Source organism: Aedes aegypti, chromosome 3, assembly GCF_002204515.2.
Source record: "Aedes aegypti strain LVP_AGWG chromosome 3, AaegL5.0 Primary Assembly, whole genome shotgun sequence".
In the NCBI taxonomy this organism is placed as follows: domain Eukaryota; kingdom Metazoa; phylum Arthropoda; class Insecta; order Diptera; family Culicidae; genus Aedes; species Aedes aegypti.
The window spans coordinates 107,302,947-107,310,961 of NC_035109.1; positions in this window are offsets into that span (position 1 = coordinate 107,302,947).

The window sequence follows — 8,015 nt, forward strand, 5'->3', positions numbered from 1 at the left end:
CGTATTAAAGACAAAAAAAAAAGAAAACAAAGCAAAAACCGCTGCGGAATAATCAAGACGTATATTGTAAAGCTTAGCTCAATTTTTGTTGACTCTATAAATCACTAACAGAAACTAATTAGAAAACAAATCACATATACAACATCCAGGAAGCAACTAATCTCTAGCTAAACAAATAACCAGCAAAAAAGAAAACATAAAGAACACGAAAATAATCGTAATGGTAAATCACCAACTTCAACAAAAAAAAACACTAGTCGAGGAATGAGAGGAAAACAGATTAATCAGCTCTTACGAAGTCATCGGACAAGGCAGAGGACGCAATTCCGAATCCAACAGAAAAAAAAGAAATGATGGGAAAAACTCAAATGTTTTCACAAAAAAAAAACTTATTTCAGATGTTTATCGACCTTATCGCATATATTGCTTCTTGTGACACAGTCAAAGAACGAGTTAAAAAGGAAACATAACACCTTGGAAGTTATTTTATGTTTTGCATCGATGTTTGATTTTTGAATAATAAACTGAATTCCATGTAATGTGATTGAAATTTTATCTAAATCGATTGAAGAACAAAATATTGCGAATTAATCAAGGAAAAAAACTCGTTAACGTTATCATTTTTTTTTTCGATATTGATCAACCAAATTGATATCTAGTGTATCGCAAGTGAAATAACAACAACATATGATAAACAGTGGAGAATAAAAAATAAGAACACGAAAAAATGTGAAAGAACAACACCTCTAGCAAACCAAGTATTTTACATGATATTTAAGGTAAACAAACCTAAATGAAAAGAAAGAAAAAAAATAACAAAAAAAAACAACAAGGTAAATATTATATTGACTCGATGTAAAATTTGCGAAACTATCAAATAAATGCTTAATAAAAAAATTAAAAAATTATTGTTTTATTTTCCCTATTTTTTTATGTTTTATTTTTGACCAATTGTAGTGTGTTCTGCCAATATTTGAACTTGACAAAATCATGTTGATTAACTTCGAAACATTTTTTTATTATCTTTATTAACAAGATTTTTAACCATGGGTTACTTCACCTCTGGACCAGCGGCTTAACTTCCCTTCCAAAGGAAGTCGTCACTATAATTTTCGAAGTCATAAGTGACTATCTCGGGGATGGGATTTGATTCCAGGTCCTCGGAGTGAGAGGCGTGTGTTGAAAGCACATTTATATTGATAGTTATTTCAGCTTTGATGATAGTCTAACCACAACTATGATTTATAGTCATAGTGATTCATGCGAAGCTCGACCGGGATCTCGTCTTTCCCAGCAGCCTTACAGTTCTTCAGCTCGCTGATAGCCTTTTTAACCTCTCCTATGTTCGGTGAGTCCACAGCTTGATCGTCATCATCAATGTTCATCCTGTTCCTCGCTACATTTCCATTTCCACCGTTCAACAATTGCTCAAAGTGCTCCTTCCACCTGGTAGCCACCGCCGTTTTATCGGTCAGCAAATTCCCTTCTCGATCATTGCACATGGCGGGCACTGGTACGGTATTGTGCCGCGCAGCATTGACCGTTGCATAGAATCTCCGCATATCATTCCGGTTCATGCTTTCTTGAGCGTCAGCTACCACACTTTCTTCGTGCTGCCTTTTCTTTCTGCGGTGGATTCGCTTTTTTCGGCTCTCGCTGCCCTGTACCGCTCTCTGTTCTGTCGGGTACCGGCCACAAGCATACGGCTTCTGGCGACATTCTTCATGTATGTCACTCTCTGGCACTCTTCATCGAACCAGTCGTTTCGTCTTCGTCGTTGACCAGTGCCGATCACTTCTCGCGCCGTTGTTGTCACAGCTTCGTGGATAGGGTCCCACAGGCTGTCGACGTCTCCAGCAACGTTGATTCTTCCCAACTGCTCGTCTAGTTGCTGACGGTACTGCGCAGCTATCCCATCAGTCGACAAGCGTTGTATATTGAAGCGCAGCGTTCTGTTTTTTGTGGAACTCGTGATGCTGGATAACCTACATTTTAGCTGCAATGAGATAATGATCCGAGTCAATATTAGGGCCTCGGAAGGTCCTGACATCCATGACTTCTGAGAAATGTCGCCTATCAACCAGCACGTGGTCTATTTGGGAGCAAGCATCGCCACTCGGGTGTCGCCAGGTGTGTTTGCGGATATTCTTTCGTGCCAAGTAGGTACTGCTGATTACCATCCCTCTAGCAGCAGCGAAGGTTACTAGTCGCAGGCCATTATCATTGGTAACGGAATGAAGGCTTTCCGTTCCAATGACGGGTCGGAAGAAATCTTCTTTCCCGATCTGCGCATTTGCGTCGTCGATGACTACCTTGACGTCTTGTTTTGGGCACTCTCCGTAGGCCTTATCCAGGCTCTCATAGAACTCATCCTTCATGTCATCAGGCTTATCGTTCGTTGCCGCATATATGCTGATCAAGCTGTAGTTGAAGAACTTGCCCTTCATTCTCAACACACAGATTCGGTCGCTTACAGGTTTTTACCGAATAATTCGCATCATCTGCTTCCCAATCACTATGAGAGTGCGTCCGATCGATTTTGCTCTCGGTTTCGCGAGTGTTTTCGTTGCCGGAGAATTTTTTTTTTCCTGTTTTGGAGCGTCTTGCTGGGTAGTGCTTCGTAAAGCCCAAGCAGGACAGTTCGGTTTTGCGTCGTCCGATAGATTTTGCTCACGGTTTCACGCGTGTTTTCGTCGCCGGAGAATTTTTTTTCCATGTTTTGGAGCGTCTTGCTGGGTAGGTATTTGGGAAGGCCCAAGCAAGACGATTTGTTTTCGGGACGCCAAGAAGTTTTGCTGTCAGTGTCAGTTTTGTGTTCAGTCGAGAATGGATTACCAACTGGTGAGTTCGTTTCATGCTTATGATAACACATTTTTTCTTGAAAGCGTAACTTTTATGTAATATTAAAACAAACTTTGTATGGTTCGTCACTATAAGTGTCGGCATCATGCTTCTTTCTTATACAATTTCAATATACATATATTTTTCTCTTTTTGACATTATTAAAAATTATCTTTTGAATTGTTCGACATTGTGAATGTTGACGTATTTTCTAAAACTTCTACCACATCGAGACAAAATGCACAATAATACTCATATGTAATTTTCAAACAAACTATGTATGGTTCGTCACTACAAGTGTCGGCATTATTCCTGTTTCATATAATTTAACCCTCTAATACCCAACCCCGCCTTTAGACGGGGTACACTTTTGAATTTTGTGTATTTTTTCGTAGCTCGGAAATCAAAAATATTTTATTTTTGGCTTAAACCTTGACTCATAACACGCATGTAAGAAAAGTTTTTTATGACTTTTGAAACTTTTTTGTATTTTTGAAAATTATTTGAAAAATTGTATTCTTATATAACCTATAAATGCCCAGGGTTAATTTAACGTGTAATATAAAAAATCATACCTTTTATATTTTTCTACGATCGACCTATCACAAAAGAAGAGCCTGGTGGTATCAAAATAATTTCAAACCTGTTTTTCCGTTAGTTACACGGAAAATAAAATACGCTCCGAAAAAAAATTGAAAATTTAATATTTTTAAAAGTACCGCAACATTTTAAATTTTTATTATTGCCAAAAATCAACAACCAGCTTCAAGAAAAAATGAAAAAGCTAGGGATGTTCAAAAATAAAAATTATAAAAATCAAAAACCAAAATTCAAAAATTCACGAATAAAAAAAAAATTGCCCAGAACGTGTTTGGAACGATTTTAGATAACGAAAAACACTATTAAAATCGAAAATAAAAATTTGGGTATTAGAGGGTTAAAATATATACATGTAATTTTCAGTTTTCGTCATTAATAAAAACGTCTTTTAAATTGTTCGACATTATAGATGTTGACGTATTTTTTAAAGCTTCTACCAAAAACTTCTCGAGACAAAAATACAAAACTAGCTTTAAATATAAGTCGTATATTTCCCCCTTGTCCATGGATCGCATCACTGACCAGAAGTGACTCCCAGATCTTTTCCTCACTCACTAATAAACACCCTTCCCGTGGTGATTGTGGAGATGCAGAGGTATTCTCGGTCTCTAGAAGCAACTATCATTACACCCTAACATTCCTTCCCGATCCCAACTGACTGTAAGGACTTGGCCGGCGCCGTTATTGATCGATAATATTAGATCTGCTAAAATTGTACTTCGAGAGTAAGCGGAAACTCCCATCCCTTATTCATTTGGATCGTAGTGCAATTCTTACCAGTTCCGATCAATCACGGAGTAGCAACCATTGACATGTATAGTCAGTCTATGCTATGCTATGCATGCTATCTGCTTCCCAATCACTATGAAGCCAACTCCACGTTCTGCTCTGTCGCCACCGCTGTAGTAGATGTGGTACTTGAATGAAGTGTTAATAAGTATTCTTAGCGAAAGCTCCCAGCGTCGGTAATGTAGTGGTAAAACCTTTGCCAGTACCTACAGGCTCGCATAATTCGTCGACGGCATACACCCTAAGGCGATACGCAAACAACGATATTGAACTCATTCCTATCTAAAAAGATGGCTGTATGCTGCTGAGAGAAAACAGCCATCGTACATTTGTTTTTCTATAACTGAAAGAATTGTTGTAAAATTTGATATGTTAGAAGCTATCACAATTATGAGTGTTCCGAGCAATTATTACAAACTATTACATGTTTCGGAGAAATGGACTATTCGGGGGAATGGGGTATTCGGGGAAAAGCGGGAAAAGGCATTCAGGGATACGACATTCGGGGAAAAGTAGCATAACCCAAACTCAATGATTGCTACGATGTAAATTTCAGTTCACTGTGATGTTTATAGCAACCTACTATAAAAAAAAATGTGCCAGTCAGTGCGCCGAAATGTGCCATAGCTGCGCAAGACACACTGCGTAGAGTGACTACCCCCTTGGCATAACCAGGAATTTTGTAGAAATCATCAATGGTTTTCATTGATGAATTTCTGGGCAAGAAAATACCTGGAGACGCCGCTGAAAAAAAAATCCAACTAGGGAGCCGGATCCTATTTTTGGCACTTTTGATTCACTTCGGCAATGGATTTTTTTGAAAACCTAAGATCTCATATGTGGCTAAAATACGCGTCGTACTGAAGCGCTTATTTTTGTAAAGTTTCAGACATTTCGACCGAGAAAAACATCCCATGCCAAAGTGAATCATGGAATTGCCCAAGTGTTTCTGCACCCTACCACGGCCAAAAAATCTGTGGTAATATTTTAGCTGACTACGCCCATTCTTAAAACTACCATAAAAATTTCAGAACAAATTACTATGTTTATGGCACATCCCACCACATTACTGTACATTTGACAGAAATCATTTTCATCAGTGTTACCAAGCATTTATCCGCATCGATCTAAAGAGTGTGGGTTCGATTCCCGCTTCAGTCAGGAAAAATTTTCGTCAGGGAAGAATTTCAACTGTGACACTGGTCGTTGCATGCTAGTGCTTTGTCTAGTAAGGTGCTTTCTTCAAAAGGCAAATCGTCCACTGGAAGCGTTAACGTGTTGGCGTTAACGTGTTTGATTTCTACTACAGACATGATAAAGGCGCATTTCTGATGTGCTGAAAATTACCGGTGCAAGCGCTTAAGCTACCCCTTAACATGGTAGTTAATACCGGACAATTTTATGGGTATATGTTCAAGAACAATTTCGGAAAGAATACCTTGAAAAAATTTCTGGAAGAATTTCCAAAGAAATATCTGAAAAAAATATATGAATTTATCCTGGGGTATGTGTGGAGGTGAAGCAGAAGAGACTGTTTAATGAATTCTTCGAAGAATTCCCGAATTCATTTTTTTTAAATTACTAGTAATTCTGCTGGTGAGAACCTTGGCAGAAACCTGTTGAGTTTTAGAACAGTCTTTTGACAGATTCCTCGCAATGTCCGTAGCGAACTATTCATGAAACATCCGAATGATTTCTGGTAAGATATTTGGCAGAAGCGTGGGGCTCCAAGAATTCTCTTAACGTTTATCACCACTTCTTTTGTTAAATCTTAGTTTTCTTATGGTTGGTACTTCAATTAGAGTCGTTTCAACTTAGAGTCTCAAAAAGTTTTCCCACACTTGGTTCGAACGTTTGTTTCACCGATGGGGCAAGAAGAGACCAAACAGTTTGGTCTCCTAATAATAAAAGTTTGATTCCTCAGAAAATGTATCCGTTGATTGCTGTAAGAATTGTTCATTTTTTTTCAAATTTCTCCTGACATTACGACGATTTTCTCCAGGAATTGCAATAGATTGATTCAAGTCTTTCGCATAGTTTATTTCAGATATAACAACAAAGATTTCCGCATATGATGATTCTTATTAGGCCTTCCTAAGGCCTTCCAAGAGTTTTGTTTCAGTTACCTTCAAGAATTCAACCTTGAATTTTCCAAAGGACAAGAACAGAAATTACCTCATAGATTTCAGCAAGAAATCTCTTCCCAAGATTATTACAAAAACCTTTCAAGAAAGTCCTTAACCTTCACAAATAAAACCAGTATTTTCCCCCATCGATTTCCCTATGACTTTCTACAGTATTCCCGTAAAACATCTTCAAGAAGATTTCAACCAGGAATTCCATACTCTACAGATTACTCCCAAGATTCATTCCTCCTGAAATTCTTTGAAAAATTTCCCAAGCATATCTTCTGATATTATTTTCAGGCATTTTTACAATTACAATTGTCAAGGAAATTTATCAACAAGTTTTGTAGAAAAAATGAGAAGATATCCGAAAACTATTTATTTTGAGAAATCCTAAATCTGATGAAATATCTATAAATTCTAAAGTAAACCTTGATGCGAGGATCTCTGAAAGAGCTATAAGACTGTATTATGGTATCTAACAAAACTGAACAGTCAATCTCTGGATGATGTTCTGATAGATTTCTTTGGTAAATGTCAAATGGAACCCCGGAAGAAATATGTGTACTAGGTAATTGTGCTTTTTTGCGCAGCGTGTGTTCTCACCTCGAGTGACGTGAGACGACTAATTTTAGTCCAATGGAAGCGAGTCGACAATTGTCACCCCACACGCCGCGCATAATAAGCACAAATGATCGGTAATTCTACTGGCATAACTATCGGTGTAAAACCTGAAATTAATCGTTGAAGAACCTATAAACATTTTTCTTAAGAAATTACTCGATAAATGTTTAAAGAATTGAATTCAAGAAGTAATACTTGAATGAAATGCAGGAGGAATTTCATGAGAAATTTCTGGTGGAACTTCATGAGGAATTCCAGGTCAAATTTATTGAAGAATTCCTGAAATAATAGATTTCCTTCTCAATAGCGGCATTTTTAAAGCCATCTCTTAGAGAAACTATGGATCCTTGAAAATTCCTGGATAAATAAATGGGAAAATAGGCGTGAGAATTTTTGGTTTCCTAGAAAATTTCCTAAATGACTTCCTTCCATTACTCTGAAATAAACCTTTGTGAGTTTTCTTAGAAGATTTGCTATATGCATTTAGGAAAGATCTCTCAGACTAACAACTGGAGAAATCGACGAAAAAAATAGTGGAAAATGTCTGGAGAAAATCCATAAATAGAAATAAGAAAATATTCAGAGTATTTCCTGTGTAAATTACGTTTCATTCGCTCACGACTCCCTGTTCTCTAGATAGGGCGCGTTACCCCTACGCCACGAGAGGACTCATCTGCATCCATGACCTAACCTGAGTTAACCTGAATTCGATTTCAGCTCAATAATCACGTGGCCCTCTTTTGCAAAGCGCACCTCTTTCGGAAGAATTAGATGCCCATCGATACACAGCGCTTTCTATTTATATCCAATGCCTAGCCCGAGAGCGCATTATTTTTTAGGTATTGAAATACCACACACCACTCGCCAACGACGTTTATAAACTTCCACTCGGCTGGTTAGCCGTAAACCACGAATCATAATTAATTAAAAACAAGTATTAAATAGTAACCAAGCCTCTAATAGAACCCTTCTATCAGCACTGCAATCAAGTACAAAAATCGAGGTAAAAAGGTACTTCAAAAAGTGTACTCACCT